Source organism: Camellia sinensis, chromosome 14, assembly GCF_055761805.1.
Source record: "Camellia sinensis isolate YWXY chromosome 14, ASM5576180v1, whole genome shotgun sequence".
Taxonomy (NCBI): Eukaryota; Viridiplantae; Streptophyta; class Magnoliopsida; order Ericales; family Theaceae; genus Camellia; species Camellia sinensis.
The window spans coordinates 118,749,900-118,773,456 of NC_138974.1; positions in this window are offsets into that span (position 1 = coordinate 118,749,900).

The window sequence follows — 23,557 nt, forward strand, 5'->3', positions numbered from 1 at the left end:
CACTGTGCAGGAGAATCCGTATTGGTGTTCGAGTTTTCGAACCGTATTGCCCAAGAAATGGTTTGTAAACGCCGTATTTACATATCTGCCACTGTGCAGGAGAATCCGTATAGGTGTTCGAGTGTTCGAACCGTAATGCGCAAGAAATGGTATGCAAACCCCGTATTTACATATCTGCCACTGTGCAGGAGAATCCGTATAGGTGTCCGAGTGTTCGAACCGAATTGCCCAAAAAATGGTTTGTAAACGCCGTATTTACAAATCTGCCACTGTGCAGGAGAATCCGTATAGGTGTTCGAGTGTTCGAACCGTATTGCGCAAGAAATGGTTTGTAAACGCCGTATTTACATATCTGCCACTATGCAGGAGAATCCGTGTAGGTGTTCGAGTCTTCGAACCGTAATGCGCAAGAAATGGTATGTAAACCCCGTATTTACATATCTGCCACTGTGCAGGAGAATCCGTATAGGTGTTCGAGTGTTCGAACCGTAATGCGCAAGAAATGGTACGGAAACCCCGTATTTACGTATCTGCACTGTGCAGGAGAATCCGTACAGGTGTTCGAGTGTTCGAACCGTAATGCGCAAGAAATGGTATGTAAACCCCGTATTTACATATCTACCACTGTGCAGGAGAATTCGTATAGGTGTTCGAGTGTTCGAACCGAATTGCCCAAGAAATGGTTTGTAAACGCCGTATTTACATATCTGCCACTGTGCAGGAGAATCCGTATAGGTGTTCGAGTGTTCGAACCGTAATGCGCAAGAAATGGTATGCAAACCCCGTATTTTCATATCTGCCACTGTGCAGGAGAATCCGTATAGGTGTTCGAGTGTTCGAATCGTATTGCGCAAGAATTGGAATGTAAACCCCGTATTTACATATCTGCCACTGTGCAGGGGAATCCGTATAGGTGTTCGAGTGTTCGAACCGTATTGCGCAACAACTGGTATGTAAACCCCGTATTTACATATCTGCCACTGTGCAGGGGAATCCCTATAGGTGTTCGAGTGTTCGAACCGTATTGCGCAAGAAATGGTTTGTAAACCTCGTATTTACATATCTGCCACTGTGGAGGAGAATCCGTATAGGTGTTCGAGTGTTCGAACCGCAATACGCAAGAAATGGTACGGAAACCCCGTATTTACATATCTGCCACTGTGCAGGAGAATCCGTATATGTGTTCGAGTGTTCGGACCGTAATGCGCAAGAAATGGTATGTAAACCCCGTATTTACATATCTGCCACTGTGCAGGAGAATCCGTATAGGTGTTCGAGTGTTCGAACCGTATTGCCCAAGAAATGGTTTGTAAACCCCGTATTTACATATCTGCCACTGTGCAGGAGAATCCGTATAGGTGTTCGAGTGTTCGAACCGTATTGCCCAAGAAATGGTTTGTAAACGCCGTATTTACATATCTGCCACTGTGCAGGAGAATCCGTATAGGTGTTCGAGTGTTCGAACCGTAATGCGCAAGAAATGGTATGTAAACCCCGTATTTACATATCTGCCACTGTGCAGGAGAATCCGTATAGGTGTTCGAGTGATCGAACCGTATTGCACAAGAAATGGTTTGTAAACCCCGTATTTACATATCTGCCACTGTGTAGGAGAATCCGTATATGTGTTCGAGTGTTCGAACCGTATTGCGCAAGAAATGGTATGTAAACCCCGTATTTACATATCTGCCACTGTGCAGGAGAATCCGTATACGTGTTCGAGTGTTCGAACCGTAATGCGCAAGAAATGGTACGGAAACCCCGTATTTACATATCTGCCACTGTGCAGGAGAATCCGTATAGGTGTTCGAGTGTTCGAACCGTAATGCGCAAGAAATGGTATGTAAACCCCGTATTTACATATCTGCCACTGTGCAGGAGAATCCGTATAGGTGTTCGAGTGTTCGAACCGTAATGCGCAAGAAATGGTATGTAAACCCCGTATTTACATATCTGCCACTGTGCAGGAGAATCCGTATAGGTGTTCGAGTGTTCGAACCGTATTGCGCAAGAAATGGTTTGTAAACGCCGTATTTACATATCTGCCACTATGCAGGAGAATCCGTGTAGGTGTTCGAGTCTTCGAACCGTAATGCGCAAGAAATGGTATGTAAACCCCGTATTTACATATCTGCCACTGTGCAGGAGAATCCGTATACGTGTTCGAGTGTTCGAACCGTAATGCGCAAGAAATGGTACGGAAACCCCGTATTTACGTATCTGCACTGTGCAGGAGAATCCGTACAGGTGTTCGAGTGTTCGAACCGTAATGCGCAAGAAATGGTATGTAAACCCCGTATTTACATATCTACCACTGTGCAGGAGAATTCGTATAGGTGTTCGAGTGTTCGAACCGAATTGCCCAAGAAATGGTTTGTAAACGCCGTATTTACATATCTGCCACTGTGCAGGAGAATCCGTATAGGTGTTCGAGTGTTCGAACCGTAATGCGCAAGAAATGGTATGCAAACCCCGTATTTACATATCTGCCACTGTGCAGGAGAATCCGTATAGGTGTTCGAGTGTTCGAATCGTATTGCGCAAGAATTGGTATGTAAACCCCGTATTTACATATCTGCCACTGTGCAGGGGAATCCGTATAGGTGTTCGAGTGTTCGAACCGTATTGCGCAACAACTGGTATGTAAACCCCGTATTTACATATCTGCCACTGTGCAGGAGAATCCCTATAGGTGTTCGAGTGTTCGAACCGTATTGCGCAAGAAATGGTTTGTAAACCTCGTATTTACATATCTGCCACTGTGGAGGAGAATCCGTATAGGTGTTCGAGTGTTCGAACCGCAATACGCAAGAAATGGTACGGAAACCCCGTATTTACATATCTGCCACTGTGCAGGAGAATCCGTATATGTGTTCGAGTGTTCGGACCGTAATGCGCAAGAAATGGTATGTAAACCCCGTATTTACATATCTGCCACTGTGCAGGAGAATCCGTATAGGTGTTCGAGTGTTCGAACCGTATTGCCCAAGAAATGGTTTGTAAACCCCGTATTTACATATCTGCCACTGTGCAGGAGAATCCGTATAGGTGTTCGAGTGTTCGAACCGTATTGCCCAAGAAATGGTTTGTAAACGCCGTATTTACATATCTGCCACTGTGCAGGAGAATCCGTATAGGTGTTCGAGTGTTCGAACCGTAATGCGCAAGAAATGGTATGTAAACCCCGTATTTACATATCTGCCACTGTGCAGGAGAATCCGTATAGGTGTTCGAGTGATCGAACCGTATTGCACAAGAAATGGTTTGTAAACCCCGTATTTACATATCTGCCACTGTGTAGGAGAATCCGTATATGTGTTCGAGTGTTCGAACCGTATTGCGCAAGAAATGGTATGTAAACCCCGTATTTACATATCTGCCACTGTGCAGGAGAATCCGTATACGTGTTCGAGTGTTCGAACCGTAATGCGCAAGAAATGGTACGGAAACCCCGTATTTACATATCTGCCACTGTGCAGGAGAATCCGTATAGGTGTTCGAGTGTTCGAACCGTAATGCGCAAGAAATGGTATGTAAACCCCGTATTTACATATCTGCCACTGTGCAGGAGAATCCGTATAGGTGTTCGAGTGTTCGAACCGTAATGCGCAAGAAATGGTATGTAAACCCCGTATTTACATATCTGCCACTGTGCAGGAGAATCCGTATAGGTGTTCGAGTGTTCGAACCGTATTGCGCAAGAAATGGTTTGTAAACGCCGTATTTACATATCTGCCACTATGCAGGAGAATCCGTGTAGGTGTTCGAGTCTTCGAACCGTAATGCGCAAGAAATGGTATGTAAACCCCGTATATACATATCTGCCACTGTGCAGGAGAATCCGTATACGTGTTCGAGTGTTCGAACCGTAATGCGCAAGAAATGGTACGGAAACCCCGTATTTACGTATCTGCACTGTGCAGGAGAATCCGTACAGGTGTTCGAGTGTTCGAACCGTAATGCGCAAGAAATGGTATGTAAACCCCGTATTTACATATCTACCACTGTGCAGGAGAATTCGTATAGGTGTTCGAGTGTTCGAACCGAATTGCCCAAGAAATGGTTTGTAAATGCCGTATTTACATATCTGCCACTGTGCAGGAGAATCCGTATAGGTGTTCGTTTGTTCGAACCGTAATGCGCAAGAAATGGTATGCAAACCCCGTATTTACATATCTGCCATTGTGCAGGAGAATCCGTATAGGTGTTCGAGTGTTCGAATCGTATTGCGCAAGAATTGGTATGTAAACCCCGTATTTACATATCTGCCACTGTGCAGGGGAATCCGTATAGGTGTTCGAGTGTTCGAACCGTATTGCGCAACAAATGGTATGTAAACCCCGTATTTACATATCTGCCACTGTGCAGGAGAATCCGTATAGGTGTTCGAGTGTTCGAACCGTATTGCGCAAGAAATGGTTTGTAAACCTCGTATTTACATTTCTGCCACTGTGGAGGAGAATCCGTATAGGTGTTCGAGTGTTCGAACCGCAATGCGCAAGAAATGGTACGGAAACCCCGTATTTACATATCTGCCACTGTGCAGGAGAATCCGTATATGTGTTCGAGTGTTCGGACCGTAATGCGCAAGAAATGGTATGTAAACCCCGTATTTACATATCTGCCACTGTGCAGGAGAATCCGTATAGGTGTTCGAGTGTTCGAACCGTATTGCCCAAGAAATGGTTTGTAAACCCCGTATTTACATATCTGCCACTGTGCAGGAGAATCCGTATAGGTGTTCGAGTGTTCGAACCGTATTGCCCAAGAAATGGTTTGTAAACGCCGTATTTACACATCTGGCACTGTGCAGGAGAATCCGTATAGGTGTTCGAGTGTTCGAACCGTAATGCGCAAGAAATGGTATGTAAACCCCGTATTTACATATCTGCCACTGTGCAGGAGAATCCGTATAGGTGTTCGAGTGTTCGAACCGTATTGCGCAAGAAATGGTTTGTAAACCCCGTATTTACATATCTGCCACTGTGTAGGAGAATCCGTATATGTGTTCGAGTGTTCGAACCGTATTGCGCAAGAAATGGTATGTAAACCCCGTATTTACATATCTGCCACTGTGCAGAAGAATCCGTATAGGTGTTTGAGTGTTCGAACCGTAATGCGCAAGAAATGGTACGGAAACCCCGTATTTACATATCTGCCACTGTGCAGGAGAATCCGTATAGGTGTTCGAGTGTTCGAACCGTAATGCGCAAGAAATGGTATGTAAACCCCGTATTTACATATCTGCCACTGTGCAGGAGAATCCGTATAGGTGTTCGAGTGTTCGAACCGTAATGCGCAAGAAATGGTATGTAAACCCCGTATTTACATATCTGCCACTGTGCAGGAGAATCCGTATAGGTGTTCGAGTGTTCGAACCGTATTGCCCAAGAAATGGTTTGTAGACGCCGTATTTACATATCTGCCACTGTGCAGGAGAATCCGTATAGGTGTTCGAGTGTTCGAACCGTAATGCGCAAGAAATGGTATGTAAACCCCGTATTTACATATCTGCCACTGTGCAGGAGAATCCGTATAGGTGCTCGAGTGTTCGAACCGTAATGCGCAAGAAATGGTATGTAAACCCCGTATTTACATATCTGCCACTGTGCAGGAGAATCCGTATTGGTGTTCGAGTGTTCGAACTGTATTGCCCAAGAAATGGTTTGTAAACGCCGTATTTACATATCTGCCACTGTGCAGGAGAATCCGTATCGGTGTTCGAGTGTTCGAACCGTAATGCGCAAGAAATGGTATGCAAACCCCGTATTTACATATCTGCCACTGTGCAGGAGAATCCGTATAGGTGTCCGAGTGTTCGAACCGAATTGCCCAAGAAATGGTTTGTAAACGCCGTATTTACATATCTGCCACAGTGCAGGAGAATCCGTATAGGTGTTCGAGTGTTCGAACCGTATTGCCCAAGAAATGGTTTGTAAACGCCGTAATTACATATCTGCCACTATGCAGGAGAATCCGTGTAGGTGTTCGAGTCTTCGAACCGTAATGCGCAAGAAATGGTATGTAAAACCCGTATTTACATATCTGCCACTGTGCAGGAGAATCCGTATAGGTGTTCGAGTGTTCGAACCGTAATGCGCAAGAAATGGTACGGAAACCCCGTATTTACGTATCTGCACTGTGCAGGAGAATCCGTACAGGTGTTCGAGTGTTCGAACCGTAATGTGCAAGAAATGGTATGTAAACCCCGTATTTACATATCTACCACTGTGCAGGAGAATTCGTATAGGTGTTCGAGTGTTCGAACCGAATTGCCCAAGAAATGGTTTGTAAACGCCGTATTTACATATCTGCCACTGTGCAGGAGAATCCGTATAGGTGTTCGAGTGTTCGAACCGTAATGCGCAAGAAATGGTATGCAAACCCCGTATTTACATATCTGCCACTGTGCAGGAGAATCCGTATAGGTGTTCGAGTGTTCGAATCGTATTGCGCAAGAATTGGTATGTAAACCCCGTATTTACATATCTGCTACTGTGCAGGTGAATCCGTATAGGTGTTCGAGTGTTCGAACCGTATTGCGCAACAAATGGTATGTAAACCCCGTATTTACATATCTGCCACTGCGCAGGAGAATCCGTATAGGTGTTCGTGTGTTCGAACCGTATTGCGCAAGAAATGGTTTGTAAACCTCGTATTTACATATCTGCCACTGTGGAGGAGAATCCGTATAGGTGTTCGAGTGTTCGAACCGCAATGCGCAAGAAATGGTACGGAAACCCCGTATTTACATATCTGCCACTGTGCAGGAAAATCCGTATATGTGTTCGAGTGTTCGGACCGTAATGCGCAAGAAATGGTATGTAAACCCCGTATTTACATATCTGCCACTGTGCAGGAGAATCCGTATAGGTGTTCGAGTGTTCGAACCGTATTGCCCAAGAAATGGTTTGTAAACCCCGTATTTACATATCTGCCACTGTGCAGGAGAATCCGTATAGGTGTTCGAGTGTTCGAACCGTATTGCCCAAGAAATGGTTTGTAAACGCCGTATTTACATATCTGCCACTGTGCAGGAGAATCCGTATAGGTGTTCGAGTGTTCGAACCGTAATGCGCAAGAAATGGTATGTAAACCCCGTATTTACATATCTGCTACTGTGCAGGAGAATCCGTATAGGTGTTCGAGTGTTCGAACCGTATTGCGCAAGAAATGGTTTGTAAACCCCGTATTTACATATCTGCCACTGTGTAGGAGAATCCGTATATGTGTTCGAGTGTTCGAACCGTATTGCGCAAGAAATGGTATGTAAACCCCGTATTTACATATCTGCCACTGTGCAGAAGAATCCGTATAGGTGTTTGAGTGTTCGAACCGTAATGCGCAAGAAATGGTACGGAAACCCCGTATTTACATATCTGCCACTGTGCAGGAGAATCCGTATAGGTGTTCGAGTGTTCGAACCGTAATGCGCAAGAAATGGTATGTAAACCCCGTATTTACATATCTGCCACTGTGCAGGAGAATCCGTATAGGTGTTCGAGTGTTCGAACCGTAATGCGCAAGAAATGGTATGTAAACCCCGTATTTACATATCTGCCACTGTGCAGGAGAATCCGTATAGGTGTTCGAGTGTTCGAACCGTATTGCCCAAGAAATGGTTTGTAGACGCCGTATTTACATATCTGCCACTGTGCAGGAGAATCCGTATAGGTGTTCGAGTGTTCGAACCGTAATGCGCAAGAAATGGTATGCAAACCCCGTATTTACATATCTGCCACTGTGCAGGAGAATCCGTATAGGTGTCCGAGTGTTCGAACCGAATTGCCCAAGAAATGGTTTGTAAACGCCGTATTTACATATCTGCCACTGTGCAGGAGAATCCGTATAGGTGTTCGAGTGTTCGAACCGTATTGCCCAAGAAATGGTTTGTAAACGCCGTATTTACTTATCTGCCACTGTGCAGGAGAATCCGTACAGGTGTTCGAGTGTTCGAACCGTAATGCGCAAGAAATGGTATGTAAACCCCGTATTTACATATCTGCCACTGTGCAGGAGAATCCGTATAGGTGTTCGAGTGTTCGAACCGTAATGCGCAAGAAATGGTACGGAAACCCCGTATTTACATATCCGTCACTGTGCAGGAGAATCCGTATAGGTGTTCGAGTGTTCGAACCGAATTTCCCAAGAAATGGTTTGTAAACGCCGTATTTACATATCTGCCACTGTGCAGGAGAATCCGTATAGGTGTTCGAGTGTTCAAACCGTAATGCGCAAGAAATGGTATGCGAACCCCGTATTTACATATCTGCCACTGTGCAGGAGAATCCGTATAGGTGTTCGAGTGTTCGAATCGTATTGCGCAAGAATTGGTATGTAAACCCCGTATTTACATATCTGCCACTGTGCAGGGGAATCCGTATAGGTGTTCGAGTGTTCGAACCGTATTGCGCAACAAATGGTATGTAAACCCCGTATTTACATATCTGCCACTGTGCAGGAGAATCCGTATAGGTGTTCGAGTGTTCGAACCGTATTGCGCAAGAAATGGTTTGTAAACCTCGTATTTACATATCTGCCACTGTAGAGGAGAATCCGTATAGGTGTTCGAGTGTTCGAACCGCAATGCGCAAGAAATGGTACGGAAACCCCGTATTTACATATCTGCCACTGTGCTGGAGAATCCGTATATGTGTTCGAGTGTTCGGACCGTAATGCGCAAGAAATGGTATGTAAACCCCGTATTTACATATCTGCCACTGTGCAGGAGAATCCGTATAGGTGTTCGAGTGTTCGAACCGTATTGCCCAAGAAATGGTTTGTAAACGCCGTATTTACTTATCTGCCACTGTGCAGGAGAATCCGTACAGGTGTTCGAGTGTTCGAACCGTAATGCGCAAGAAATGGTATGTAAACCCCGTATTTACATATCTGCCACTGTGCAGGAGAATCCGTATAGGTGTTCGAGTGTTCGAACCGTAATGCGCAAGAAATGGTACGGAAACCCCGTATTTACATATCCGTCACTGTGCAGGAGAATCCGTATAGGTGTTCGAGTGTTCGAACCGAATTGCCCAAGAAATGGTTTGTAAACGCTGTATTTACATATCTGCCACTGTGCAGGAGAATCCGTATAGGTGTTCGAGTGTTCGAACCGTAATGCGCAAGAAATGGTATGCAAACCCCGTATTTACATATCTGCCACTGTGCAGGAGAATCCGTATAGGTGTTCGAGTGTTCGAATCGTATTGCGCAAGAATTGGTATGTAAACCCCGTATTTGCATATCTGCCACTGTGCAGGGGAATCCGTATAGGTGTTCGAGTGTTCGAACCGTATTGCGCAACAAATGGTATGTAAACCCCGTATTTACATATCTGCCACTGTGCAGGAGAATCCGTATAGGTGTTCGAGTGTTCGAACCGCAATGCGCAAGAAATGGTACGGAAACCCCGTATTTACATATCTGCCACTGTGCTGGAGAATCCGTATATGTGTTCGAGTGTTCGGACCGTAATGCGCAAGAAATGGTATGTAAACCCCGTATTTACATATCTGCCACTGTGCTGGAGAATCCGTATAGGTGTTCGAGTGTTCGAACCGTATTGCCCAAGAAATGGTTTGTAAACGCCGTATTTACATATCTGCCACTGTGCAGGAGAATCCGTATAGGTGTTCGAGTGTTCGAACCGTAATGCGCAAGAAATGGTATGTAAACCCCGTATTTACATATCTGCCACTGTGCAGGAGAATCCGTATAGGTGTTCGAGTGTTCGAACCGTATTGCGCAAGAAATGGTTTGTAAACCCCGTATTTACATATCTGCCACTGTGTAGGAGAATCCGTATATGTGTTCGAGTGTTCGAACCGTATTGCGCAAGAAATGGTAGGTAAACCCCGTATTTACATTTCTGCCACTGTGCAGAAGAATCCGTATAGGTGTTTGAGTGTTCGAACCGTAATGCGCAAGAAATGGTACGGAAATCCCGTATTTACATATCTGCGACTGTGCTGGAGAATCCGTATAGGTGTTCGAGTGTTCGAACCGTAATGCGCAAGAAATGGTATGTAAACCCCGTATTTACATATCTGCCACTGTGCAGGAGAATCCGTATAGGTGTTCGAGTGTTCGAACCGTAATGCGCAAGAAATGGTATGTAAACCCCGTATTTACATATCTGCCACTGTGCAGGAGAATCCGTATAGGTGTTCGAGTGTTCGAACCGTATTGCCCAAGAAATGGTTTGTAAACGCCGTATTTACATATCTGCCACTGTGCAGGAGAATCCGTATAGGTGTTCGAGTGTTCGAACCGTAATGCGCAAGAAATGGTATGCAAACCCCGTATTTACATATCTGCCACTGTGCAGGAGAATCCGTATAGGTGTCCGAGTGTTCGAACCGAATTGCCCAAGAAATGGTTTGTAAACGCCGTATTTACATATCTGCCACTGTGCAGGAGAATCCGTATAGGTGTTCGAGTGTTCGAACCGTATTGCCCAAGAAATGGTTTGTAAACGCCGTATTTACTTATCTGCCACTGTGCAGGAGAATCCGTACAGGTGTTCGAGTGTTCGAACCGTAATGCGCAAGAAATGGTATGTAAACCCCGTATTTACATATCTGCCACTGTGCAGGAGAATCCGTATAGGTGTTCGAGTGTTCGAACCGTAATGCGCAAGAAATGGTACGGAAACCCCGTATTTACATATCCGTCACTGTGCAGGAGAATCCGTATAGGTGTTCGAGTGTTCGAACCGAATTGCCCAAGAAATGGTTTGTAAACGCCGTATTTACATATCTGCCACTGTGCAGGAGAATCCGTATAGGTGTTCGAGTGTTCGAACCGTAATGCGCAAGAAATGGTATGCAAACCCCGTATTTACATATCTGCCACTGTGCAGGAGAATCCGTATAGGTGTTCGAGTGTTCGAATCGTATTGCGCAAGAATTGGTATGTAAACCCCGTATTTACATATCTGCCACTGTGCAGGGGAATCCGTATAGGTGTTCGAGTGTTCGAACCGTATTGCGCAACAAATGGTATGTAAACCCCGTATTTACATATCTGCCACTGTGCAGGAGAATCCGTATAGGTGTTCGAGTGTTCGAACCGTATTGCGCAAGAAATGGTTTGTAAACCTCGTATTTACATATCTGCCACTGTAGAGGAGAATCCGTATAGGTGTTCGAGTGTTCGAACCGCAATGCGCAAGAAATGGTACGGAAACCCCGTATTTACATATCTGCCACTGTGCTGGAGAATCCGTATATGTGTTCGAGTGTTCGGACCGTAATGCGCAAGAAATGGTATGTAAACCCCGTATTTACATATCTGCCACTGTGCAGGAGAATCCGTATAGGTGTTCGAGTGTTCGAACCGTATTGCCCAAGAAATGGTTTGTAAACCCCGTATTTACATATCTGCCACTGTGCAGGAGAATCCGTATAGGTGTTCGAGTGTTCGAACCGTATTGCCCAAGAAATGGTTTGTAAACGCCGTATTTACATATCTGCCACTGTGCAGGTGTATCCGTATAGGTGTTCGAGTGTTCGAACCGTAATGCGCAAGAAATGGTATGTAAACCCCGTATTTACATATCTGCCACTGTGCAGGAGAATCCGTATAGGTGTTCGAGTGTTCGAACCGTATTGCGCAAGAAATGGTTTGTAAACCCCGTATATACATATCTGCCACTGTGTAGGAGAATCCGTATATGTGTTCGAGTGTTCGAACCGTATTGCGCAAGAAATGGTATGTAAACCCCGTATTTACATTTCTGCCACTGTGCAGAAGAATCCGTATAGGTGTTTGAGTGTTCGAACCGTAATGCGCAAGAAATGGTACAGAAATCCCGTATTTACATATCTGCCACTGTGCAGGAGAATCCGTATAGGTGTTCGAGTGTTCGAACCGTAATGCGCAAGAAATGGTATGTAAACCCCGTATTTACATATCTGCCACTGTGCAGGAGATTCCGTATAGATGTTCGAGTGTTCGAACCGTAATGCGCAAGAAATAGTATGTAAACCCCGTATTTACATATCTGCCACTGTGCAGGAGAATCCGTATAGGTGTTCGAGTGTTCGAACCGTATTGCCCAAGAAATGGTTTGTAAACGCCGTATTTACATATCTGCCACTGTGCAGGAGAATCCGTATAGGTGTTCGAGTGTTCGAACCGTAATGCGCAAGAAATGGTATGCAAACCCCGTATTTACATATCTGCCACTGTGCAGGAGAATCCGTATAGGTGTCCGAGTGTTCGAACCGAATTGCCCAAGAAATGGTTTGTAAACGCCGTATTTACATATCTGCCACTGTGCAGGAGAATCCGTATAGGTGTTCGAGTGTTCGAACCGTATTGCCCAAGAAATGGTTTGTAAACAGCGTATTTACTTATCTGCCACTGTGCAGGAGAATCCGTACAGGTGTTCGAGTGTTCGAACCGTAATGCGCAAGAAATGGTATGTAAACCCCGTATTTACATATCTGCCACTGTGCAGGAGAATCCGTATAGGTGTTCGAGTGTTCGAACCGTAATGCGCAAGAAATGGTATGCAAACCCCGTATTTACATATCTGCCACTGTGCAGGAGAATCCGTATAGGTGTTCGAGTGTTCGAATCGTATTGCGCAAGAATTTGTATGTAAACCCCGTATTTACATATCTGCCACTGTGCAGGGGAATCCGTATAGGTGTTCGAGTGTTCGAACCGTATTGCGCAACAAATGGTATGTAAACCCCGTATTTACATATCTGCCACTGTGCAGGAGAATCCGTATAGGTGTTCGAGTGTTCGAACCGTATTGCGCAAGAAATGGTTTGTAAACCTCGTATTTACATATCTGCCACTGTGGAGGAGAATCCGTATAGGTGTTCGAGTGTTCGAACCGCAATGCGCAAGAAATGGTACGGAAACCCCGTATTTACATATCTGCCACTGTACAGGAGAATCCGTATAGGTGTTCGAGTGTTCGGACCGTAATGCGCAAGAAATGGTATGTAAACCACGTATTTACATATCTGCCACTGTGCAGGAGAATCCGTATAGGTGTTCTAGTGTTCGAACCGTAATGCGCAAGAAATGGTATGTAAACCCCGTATTTACATATCTGCCACTGTGCAGGAGAATCCGTATAGGTGTTCGAGTGTTCGAACCGTATTGCCCAAGAAATGGTTTGTAAACGCCGTATTTACATATCTGCCACTGTGCAGGAGAATCCGTATAGGTGTTCGAGTTTTCGAACCGTAATGCGCAAGAAATGGTATGTAAACCCCGTATTTACATATCTGCCACTGTACAGGAGAATCCGTATAGGTGTTCGAGTGTTCGAACCGTAATGCGCAAGAAATGGTATGTAAACCCCGTATTTACATATCTGCCACTGTGCAGGAGAATCCGTATATGTGTTCGAGTGTTCGGACCGTAATGCGCAAGAAATGGTATGTAAACCCCGTATTTACATATCTGCCACTATGCAGGAGAATCCGTATTGGTGTTCGAGTGTTCGAACCGTATTGCCCAAGAAATGGTTTGTAAACCCCGTATTTACATATCTGCCACTGTGCAGGAGAATCCGTATAGGTGTTCGAGTGTTCGAACCGTATTGCCCAAGAAATGGTTTGTAAACGCCGTATTTACATATCTGCCACTGTGCAGGAGAATCCGTATAGGTGTTCGAGTGTTCGAACCATAATGCGCAAGAAATGGTATGTAAACCCCGTATTTACATATCTGCCACTGTGCAGGAGAATCCGTATAGGTGTTCGAGTGTTCGAACCGTAATCCGCAAGAAATGGTTTGTAAACCCCGTATTTACATATCTGCCACTGTGTAGGAGAATCCGTATATGTGTTCGAGTGTTCGAACCGTATTGCGCAAGAAATGGTATGTAAACCCCGTATTTACATATCTGCCACTGTGCAGAAGAATCCGTATAGGTGTTTGAGTGTTCGAACCGTAATGCGCAAGAAATGGTACGGAAACCCCGTATTTACATATCTGCCACTGTGCAGGAGAATCCGTATAGGTGTTCGAGTGTTCGAACCGTAATGCGCAAGAAATGGTATGTAAACCCCGTATTTACATATCTGCCACTGTGCAGGAGAATCCGTATAGGTGTTCGAGTGTTCGAACCGTATTGCCCAAGAAATGGTTTGTAAACGCCGTATTTACATATCTGCCACTGTGCAGGAGAATCCGTATAGGTGTTCGAGTGTTCGAACCGTAATGCGCAAGAAATGGTATGTAAACCCCGTATTTACATATCTGCCACTGTGCAGGAGAATCCGTATAGGTGTCCGAGCGTTCGAACCGAATTGCCCAAGAAATGGTTTGTAAACGCCGTATTTACATATCTGCCACTGTGCAGGAGAATCCGTATAGGTGTTCGAGTGTTCGAACCGTATTGCCCAAGAAATGGTTTGTAAACGCCGTATTTACTTATCTGCCACTGTGCAGGAGAATCCGTACAGGTGTTCGAGTGTTCGAACCGTAATGCGCAAGAAATGGTATGTAAACCCCGTATTTACATATCTGCCACTGTGTAGGAGAATCCGTATAGGTGTTCGAGTGTTCGAACCGAATTGCCCAAGAAATGGTTTGTAAACGCCGTATTTACATATCTGCCACTGTGCAGGAGAATCCGTATAGGTGTTCGAGTGTTCGAACCGTAATGCGCAAGAAATGGTATGCAAACCCCGTATTTACATATCGGCCACTGTGCAGGAGAATCCGTATAGGTGTTCGAGTGTTCGAACCGTAATGCGCAAGAAATGGTATGTAAACCCCGTATTTACATATCTGCCACTGTGCAGGAGAATCCGTATAGGTGTTCGAGTGTTCGAACCGTAATCCGCAAGAAATGGTTTGTAAACCCCGTATTTACATATCCGCCACTGTGTAGGAGAATCCGTATATGTGTTCGAGTGTTCGAACCGTATTGCGCAAGAAATGGTATGTAAACCCCGTATTTACATATCTGCCACTGTGCAGAAGAATCCGTATAGGTGTTTGAGTGTTCGAACCGTAATACGCAAGAAATGGTACGGAAACCCCGTATTTACATATCTGCCACTGTGCAGGAGAATCCGTATAGGTGTTCGAGTGTTCGAACCGTAATGCGCAAGAAATGGTATGTAAACCCCGTATTTACATATCTGCCACTGTGCAGGAGAATCCGTATAGGTGTTCGAGTGTTCGAACCGTATTGCCCAAGAAATGGTTTGTAAACGCCGTATTTACATATCTGCCACTGTGCAGGAGAATCCGTATAGGTGTTCGAGTGTTCGAACCGTAATGCGCAAGAAATGGTATGTAAACCCCGTATTTACATATCTGCCACTGTGCAGGAGAATCCGTATAGGTGTCCGAGCGTTCGAACCGAATTGCCCAAGAAATGGTTTGTAAACGCCGTATTTACATATCTGCCACTGTGCAGGAGAATCCGTATAGGTGTTCGAGTGTTCGAACCGTATTGCCCAAGAAATGGTTTGTAAACGCCGTATTTACTTATCTGCCACTGTGCAGGAGAATCCGTACAGGTGTTCGAGTGTTCGAACCGTAATGCGCAAGAAATGGTATGTAAACCCCGTATTTACATATCTGCCACTGTGTAGGAGAATCCGTATAGGTGTTCGAGTGTTCGAACCGAATTGCCCAAGAAATGGTTTGTAAACGCCGTATTTACATATCTGCCACTGTGCAGGAGAATCCGTATAGGTGTTCGAGTGTTCGAACCGTAATGCGCAAGAAATGGTATGCAAACCCCGTATTTACATATCGGCCAATGTGCAGGAGAATCCGTATAGGTGTTCGAGTGTTCGAACCGTAATGCGCAAGAAATGGTATGTAAACCCCGTATTTACATATCTGCCACTGTGCAGGAGAATCCGTATAGGTGTTCGAGTGTTCGAACCGTATTGCCCAAGAAATGGTTTGTCAACGCCGTATTTACATATCGGCCACTGTGCAGGAGAATCCGTATAGGTGTTCGAGTGTTCGGATCGTATTGCGCAAGAATTGGTATGTAAACCCCGTATTTACATATCTGCCACTGTGCAGGGGAATCCGTATAGGTGTTCGAGTGTTCGAACCGTATTGCGCAAGAAATGGTATGTAAACCCCGTATTTACATATCTGCCACTGTGCAGGAGAATCTGTATAGGTGTTCGAGTGTTCGAACCGTATTGCGCAAGAAATGGTTTGTAAACCTCGTATTTACATATCTGCCACTGTGGAGGAGAATCCGTATAGGTGTTCGAGTGTTCGAACCGCAATGCGCAAGAAATGGTACGGAAACCCCGTATTTACATATCTGCCACTGTGCAGGAGAATCCGTATAGGTGTTCGAGTGTTCGGACCGTAATGCGCAAGAAATGGTATGTAAACCCCGTATTTACATATCTGCCACTGTGCAGGAGAATCCGTATAGGTGTTCGAGTGTTCGAACCGTAATGCGCAAGAAATGGTATGTAAACCCCGTATTTACATATCTGCCACTGTGCAGGAGAATCCGTATAGGTGTTCGAGTGTTCGAACCGAATTGCCCAAGAAATGGTTTGTAAATGCCGTATTTACATATCTGCCACTGTGCAGGAGAATCCGTATAGGTGTTCGAGTGCTCGAACCGTAATGCGCAAGAAATGGTATGCAAACCCCGTATTTACATATCTGCCACTGTGCAGGAGAATCCGTATAGGTGTTCGAGTGTTCGAATCGTATTGCGCAAGAATTGGTATGTAAACCCCGTATTTACATTTCTGCCACTGTGCAGGAGAATCCGTATAGGTGTTCGAGTGTTCGAACCGTAATCCGCAAGAAATGGTTTGTAAACCCCGTATTTACATATCTGCCACTGTGTAGGAGAATCCGTATATGTGTTCGAGTGTTCGAACCGTATTGCGCAAGAAATGGTATGTAAACCCCGTATTTACATATCTGCCACTAGGCAGAAGAATCCGTATAGGTGTTTGAGTGTTCGAACCGTAATGCGCAAGAAATGGTACGGAAACCCCGTATTTACATATCTGCCACTGTGCAGGAGAATCCGTATAGGTGTTCGAGTGTTCGAACCGTAATGCGCAAGAAATGGTATGTAAACCCCGTATTTACATATCTGCCACTGTGCAGGAGAATCCGTATAGTTGTTCGAGTGTTCGAACCGTATTGCCCAAGAAATGGTTTGTAAACGCCGTATTTACATATCTGCCACTGTGCAGGAGAATCCGTATAGGTGTTCGAGTGTTCGAACCGTAATGCGCAAGAAATGGTATGTAAACCCCGTATTTACATATCTGCCACTGTGCAGGAGAATCCGTATAGGTGTCCGAGTGTTCGAACCGAATTGCCCAAGAAATGGTTTGTAAACGCCGTATTTACATATCTGCCACTGTGCAGGAGAATCCGTATAGGTGTTCGAGTGTTCGAACCGTATTGCCCAAGAAATGGTTTGTAAACGCCGTATTTACTTATCTGCCACTGTGCAGGAAAATCCGTACAGGTGTTCGAGTGTTCGAACCGTAATGCGCAAGAAATGGTATGTAAACCCCGTATTTACATATCTGCCACTGTGTAGGAGAATCCGTATAGGTGTTCGAGTGTTCGAACCGAATTGCCCAAGAAATGGTTTGTAAACGCCGTATTTACATATCTGCCACTGTGCAGGAGAATCCGTATAGGTGTTCGAGTGTTCGAACCGTAATGCGCAAGAAATGGTATGCAAACCCCGTATTTACATATCGGCCACTGTGCAGGAGAATCCGTATAGGTGTTCGAGTGTTCGAACCGTAATGCGCAAGAAATGGTATGTAAACCCCGTATTTACATATCTGCCACTGTGCAGGAGAATCCGTATAGGTGTTCGAGTGTTCGAACCGTATTGCCCAAGAAATGGTTTGTAAACGCCGTATTTACATATCGGCCACTGTGCAGGAGAATCCGTATAGGTGTTCGAGTGTTAGGATCGTATTGCGCAAGAATTGGTATGTAAACCCCGTATTTACATATCTGCCACTGTGCAGGGGAATCCGTATAGGTGTTCGAGTGTTCGAACCGTATTGCGCAAGAAATGGTATGTAAACCCCGTATTTACATATCTGCCACTGTGCAGGAGAATCCGTATAGGTGTTCGAGTGTTCGAACCGTATTGCGCAAGAAATGGTTTGTAAACCTCGTATTTACATATCTGCCACTGTGGAGGAGAATCCGTATAGGTGTTCGAGTGTTCGAACCGCAATGCGCAAGAAATGGTACGGAAACCTCGTATTTACATATCTGCCACTGTGCAGGAGAATCCGTATAGGTGTTCGAGTGTTCGGACCGTAATGCGCAAGAAATGGTATGTAAACCCCGTATTTACATATCTGCCACTGTGCAGGAGAATCCGTATAGGGGTTCGAGTGTTCGAACCGTAATGCGCAAGAAATGGTATGTAAACCCCGTATTTACATATCTGCCACTGTGCAGGAGAATCCGTATAGGTGTTCGAGTGTTCGAACCGAATTGCCCAAGAAATGGTTTGTAAACGCCGTATTTACATATCTGCCACTGTGCAGGAGAATCCGTATAGGTGTTCGAGTGCTCGAACCGTAATGCGCAAGAAATGGTATGCAAACCCCGTATTTACATATCTGCCACTGTGCAGGAGAATCCGTATAGGTGTTCGAGTGTTCGAATCGTATTGCGCAAGAATTGGTATGTAAACCCCGTATTTACATATCTGCCACTGTGCAGGGGAATCCGTATAGGTGTTCGAGTGTTCGAACCGTATTGCGCAAGAAATGGTATGTAAACCCCGTATTTACATATCTGCCACTGTGCAGGAGAATCCGTATAGGTGTTCGAGTGTTCGAACCGTATTGCAAAAGAAATGGTTTGTAAATGCCGTATTTACATATCTGCCACTGTGCAGGAGAATCCGTATAGGTGTTCGAGTGTTCGAACCGTAATGCGCAAGAAATGGTATGTAAACCCCGTATTTACATATCTGCCACTGTGCAGGAGAATCCGTATAGGTGTTCGAGTGTTCGAACCGTAATCCGCAAGAAATGGTTTGTAAACCCCGTATTTACATATCTGCCACTGTGTAGGAGAATCCGTATATGTGTTCGAGTGTTCGAACCGTATTGCGCAAGAAATGGTATGTAAACCCCGTATTTACATATCTGCCACTGTGCAGAAGAATCCGTATAGGTGTTTGAGTGTTCGAACCGTAATGCGCAAGAAATGGTACGGAAACCCCGTATTTACATATCTGCCACTGTGCAGGAGAATCCGTATAGGTGTTCGAGTGTTCGAACCGTAATGCGCAAGAAATGGTATGTAAACCCCGTATTTACATATCTGCCACTGTGCAGGAGAATCCGTATAGGTGTTCGAGTGTTCGAACCGTATTGCCCAAGAAATGGTTTGTAAACGCCGTATTTACATATCTGCCACTGTGCAGGAGAATCCGTATAGGTGTTCGAGTGTTCGAACCGTAATGCGCTAGAAATGGTATGTAAACCCCGTATTTACATATCTGCCACTGTGCAGGAGAATCCGTATAGGTGTCCGAGTGTTCGAACCGAATTGCCCAAGAAATGGTTTGTAAACGCCGTATTTACATATCTGCCACTGTGCAGGAGAATCCGTATAGGTGTTCGAGTGTTCGAACCGTATTGCCCAAGAAATGGTTTGTAAACGCCGTATTTACTTATCTGCCATTGTGCAGGAGAATCCGTACAGGTGTTCGAGTGTTCGAACCGTAATGCGCAAGAAATGGTATGTAAACCCCGTATTTACATATCTGCCACTGTGTAGGAGATTCCGTATAGGTGTTCGAGTGTTCGAACCGAATTGCCCAAGAAATGGTTTGTAAACGCCGTATTTACATATCTGCCACTGTGCAGGAGAATCCGTATAGGTGTTCGAGTGTTCGAACCGTAATGCGCAAGAAATGGTATGCAAACCCCGTATTTACATATCGGCCACTGTGCAGGAGAATCCGTATAGGTGTTCGAGTGTTCGAACCGAATTGCCCAAGAAATGGTATGTAAACGCCGTATTTACATATCTGCCACTGTGCAGGAGAATCCGTATAGGTGTTCGAGTGCTCGAACCGTAATGCGCAAGAAATGGTATGCAAACCCCGTATTTACATATCGGCCAATGTGCAGGAGAATCCGTATAGGTGTTCGAGTGTTCGAACCGTAATGCGCAAGAAATGGTATGTAAACCCCGTATTTACATATCTGCCACTGTGCAGGAGAATCCGTATAGGTGTTCGAGTGTTCGAACCGTATTGCCCAAGAAATGGTTTGTCAACGCCGTATTTACATATCGGCCACTGTGCAGGAGAATCCGTATAGGTGTTCGAGTGTTCGGATCGTATTGCGCAAGAATTGGTATGTAAACCCCGTATTTACATATCTGCCACTGTGCAGGGGAATCCGTATAGGTGTTCGAGTGTTCGAACCGTATTGCGCAAGAAATGGTATGTAAACCCCGTATTTACATATCTGCCACTGTGCAGGAGAATCTGTATAGGTGTTCGAGTGTTCGAACCGTATTGCGCAAGAAATGGTTTGTAAACCTCGTATTTACATATCTGCCACTGTGGAGGAGAATCCGTATAGGTGTTCGAGTGTTCGAACCGCAATGCGCAAGAAATGGTACGGAAACCCCGTATTTACATATCTGCCACTGTGCAGGAGAATCCGTATAGGTGTTCGAGTGTTCGGACCGTAATGCGCAAGAAATGGTATGTAAACCCCGTATTTACATATCTGCCACTGTGCAGGAGAATCCGTATAGGTGTTCGTGTGTTCGAACCGTAATGCGCAGGAAATGGTATGTAAACCCCGTATTTACATATCTGCCACTGTGCAGGAGAATCCGTATAGGTGTTCGAGTGTTCGAACCGAATTGCCCAAGAAATGGTTTGTAAATGCCGTATTTACATATCTGCCACTGTGCAGGAGAATCCGTATAGGTGTTCGAGTGCTCGAACCGTAATGCGCAAGAAATGGTATGCAAACCCCGTATTTACATATCTGCCACTGTGCAGGAGAATCCGTATAGGTGTTCGAGTGTTCGAATCGTATTGCGCAAGAATTGGTATGTAAACCCCGTATTTACATTTCTGCCACTGTGCAGGAGAATCCGTATAGGTGTTCGAGTGTTCGAACCGTAATCCGCAAGAAATGGTTTGTAAACCCCGTATTTACATATCTGCCACTGTGTAGGAGAATCCGTATATGTGTTCGAGTGTTCGAACCGTATTGCGCAAGAAATGGTATGTAAACCCCGTATTTACATATCTGCCACTAGGCAGAAGAATCCGTATAGGTGTTTGAGTGTTCGAACCGTAATGCGCAAGAAATGGTACGGAAACCCCGTATTTACATATCTGCCACTGTGCAGGAGAATCCGTATAGGTGTTCGAGTGTTCGAACCGTAATGCGCAAGAAATGGTATGTAAACCCCGTATTTACATATCTGCCACTGTGCAGGAGAATCCGTATAGTTGTTCGAGTGTTCGAACCGTATTGCCCAAGAAATGGTTTGTAAACGCCGTATTTACATATCTGCCACTGTGCAGGAGAATCCGTATAGGTGTTCGAGTGTTCGAACCGTAATGCGCAAGAAATGGTATGTAAACCCCGTATTTACATATCTGCCACTGTGCAGGAGAATCCGTATAGGTGTCCGAGTGTTCGAACCGAATTGCCCAAGAAATGGTTTGTAAACGCCGTATTTACATATCTGCCACTGTGCAGGAGAATCCGTATAGGTGTTCGAGTGTTCGAACCGTATTGCCCAAGAAATGGTTTGTAAACGCCGTATTTACTTATCTGCCACTGTGCAGGAAAATCCGTACAGGTGTTCGAGTGTTCGAACCGTAATGCGCAAGAAATGGTATGTAAACCCCGTATTTACATATCTGCCACTGTGTAGGAGAATCCGTATAGGTGTTCGAGTGTTCGAACCGAATTGCCCAAGAAATGGTTTGTAAACGCCGTATTTACATATCTGCCACTGTGCAGGAGAATCCGTATAGGTGTTCGAGTGTTCGAACCGTAATGCGCAAGAAATGGTATGCAAACCCCGTATTTACATATCGGCCACTGTGCAGGAGAATCCGTATAGGTGTTCGAGTGTTCGAACCGTAATGCGCAAGAAATGGTATGTAAACCCCGTATTTACATATCTGCCACTGTGCAGGAGAATCCGTATAGGTGTTCGAGTGTTCGAACCGTATTGCCCAAGAAATGGTTTGTAAACGCCGTATTTACATATCGGCCACTGTGCAGGAGAATCCGTATAGGTGTTCGAGTGTTAGGATCGTATTGCGCAAGAATTGGTATGTAAACCCCGTATTTACATATCTGCCACTGTGCAGGGGAATCCGTATAGGTGTTCGAGTGTTCGAACCGTATTGCGCAAGAAATGGTATGTAAACCCCGTATTTACATATCTGCCACTGTGCAGGAGAATCCGTATAGGTGTTCGAGTGTTCGAACCGTATTGCGCAAGAAATGGTTTGTAAACCTCGTATTTACATATCTGCCACTGTGGAGGAGAATCCGTATAGGTGTTCGAGTGTTCGAACCGCAATGCGCAAGAAATGGTACGGAAACCTCGTATTTACATATCTGCCACTGTGCAGGAGAATCCGTATAGGTGTTCGAGTGTTCGGACCGTAATGCGCAAGAAATGGTATGTAAACCCCGTATTTACATATCTGCCACTGTGCAGGAGAATCCGTATAGGGGTTCGAGTGTTCGAACCGTAATGCGCAAGAAATGGTATGTAAACCCCGTATTTACATATCTGCCACTGTGCAGGAGAATCCGTATAGGTGTTCGAGTGTTCGAACCGAATTGCCCAAGAAATGGTTTGTAAACGCCGTATTTACATATCTGCCACTGTGCAGGAGAATCCGTATAGGTGTTCGAGTGCTCGAACCGTAATGCGCAAGAAATGGTATGCAAACCCCGTATTTACATATCTGCCACTGTGCAGGAGAATCCGTATAGGTGTTCGAGTGTTCGAATCGTATTGCGCAAGAATTGGTATGTAAACCCCGTATTTACATATCTGTCACTGTGCAGGGGAATCCGTATAGGTGTTCGAGTGTTCGAACCGTATTGCGCAAGAAATGGTATGTAAACCCCGTATTTACATATCTGCCACTGTGCAGGAGAATCCGTATAGGTGTTCGAGTGTTCGAACCGTATTGCAAAAGAAATGGTTTGTAAACGCCGTATTTACATATCTGCCACTGTGCAGGAGAATCCGTATAGGTGTTCGAGTGTTCGAACCGTAATGCGCAAGAAATGGTATGTAAACCCCGTATTTACATATCTGCCACTGTGCAGGAGAATCCGTATAGGTGTTCGAGTGTTCGAACCGTAATCCGCAAGAAATGGTTTGTAAACCCCGTATTTACATATCTGCCACTGTGTAGGAGAATCCGTATATGTGTTCGAGTGTTCGAACCGTATTGCGCAAGAAATGGTATGTAAACCCCGTATTTACATATCTGTCACTGTGCAGAAGAATCCGTATAGGTGTTTGAGTGTTCGAACCGTAATGCGCAAGAAATGGTACG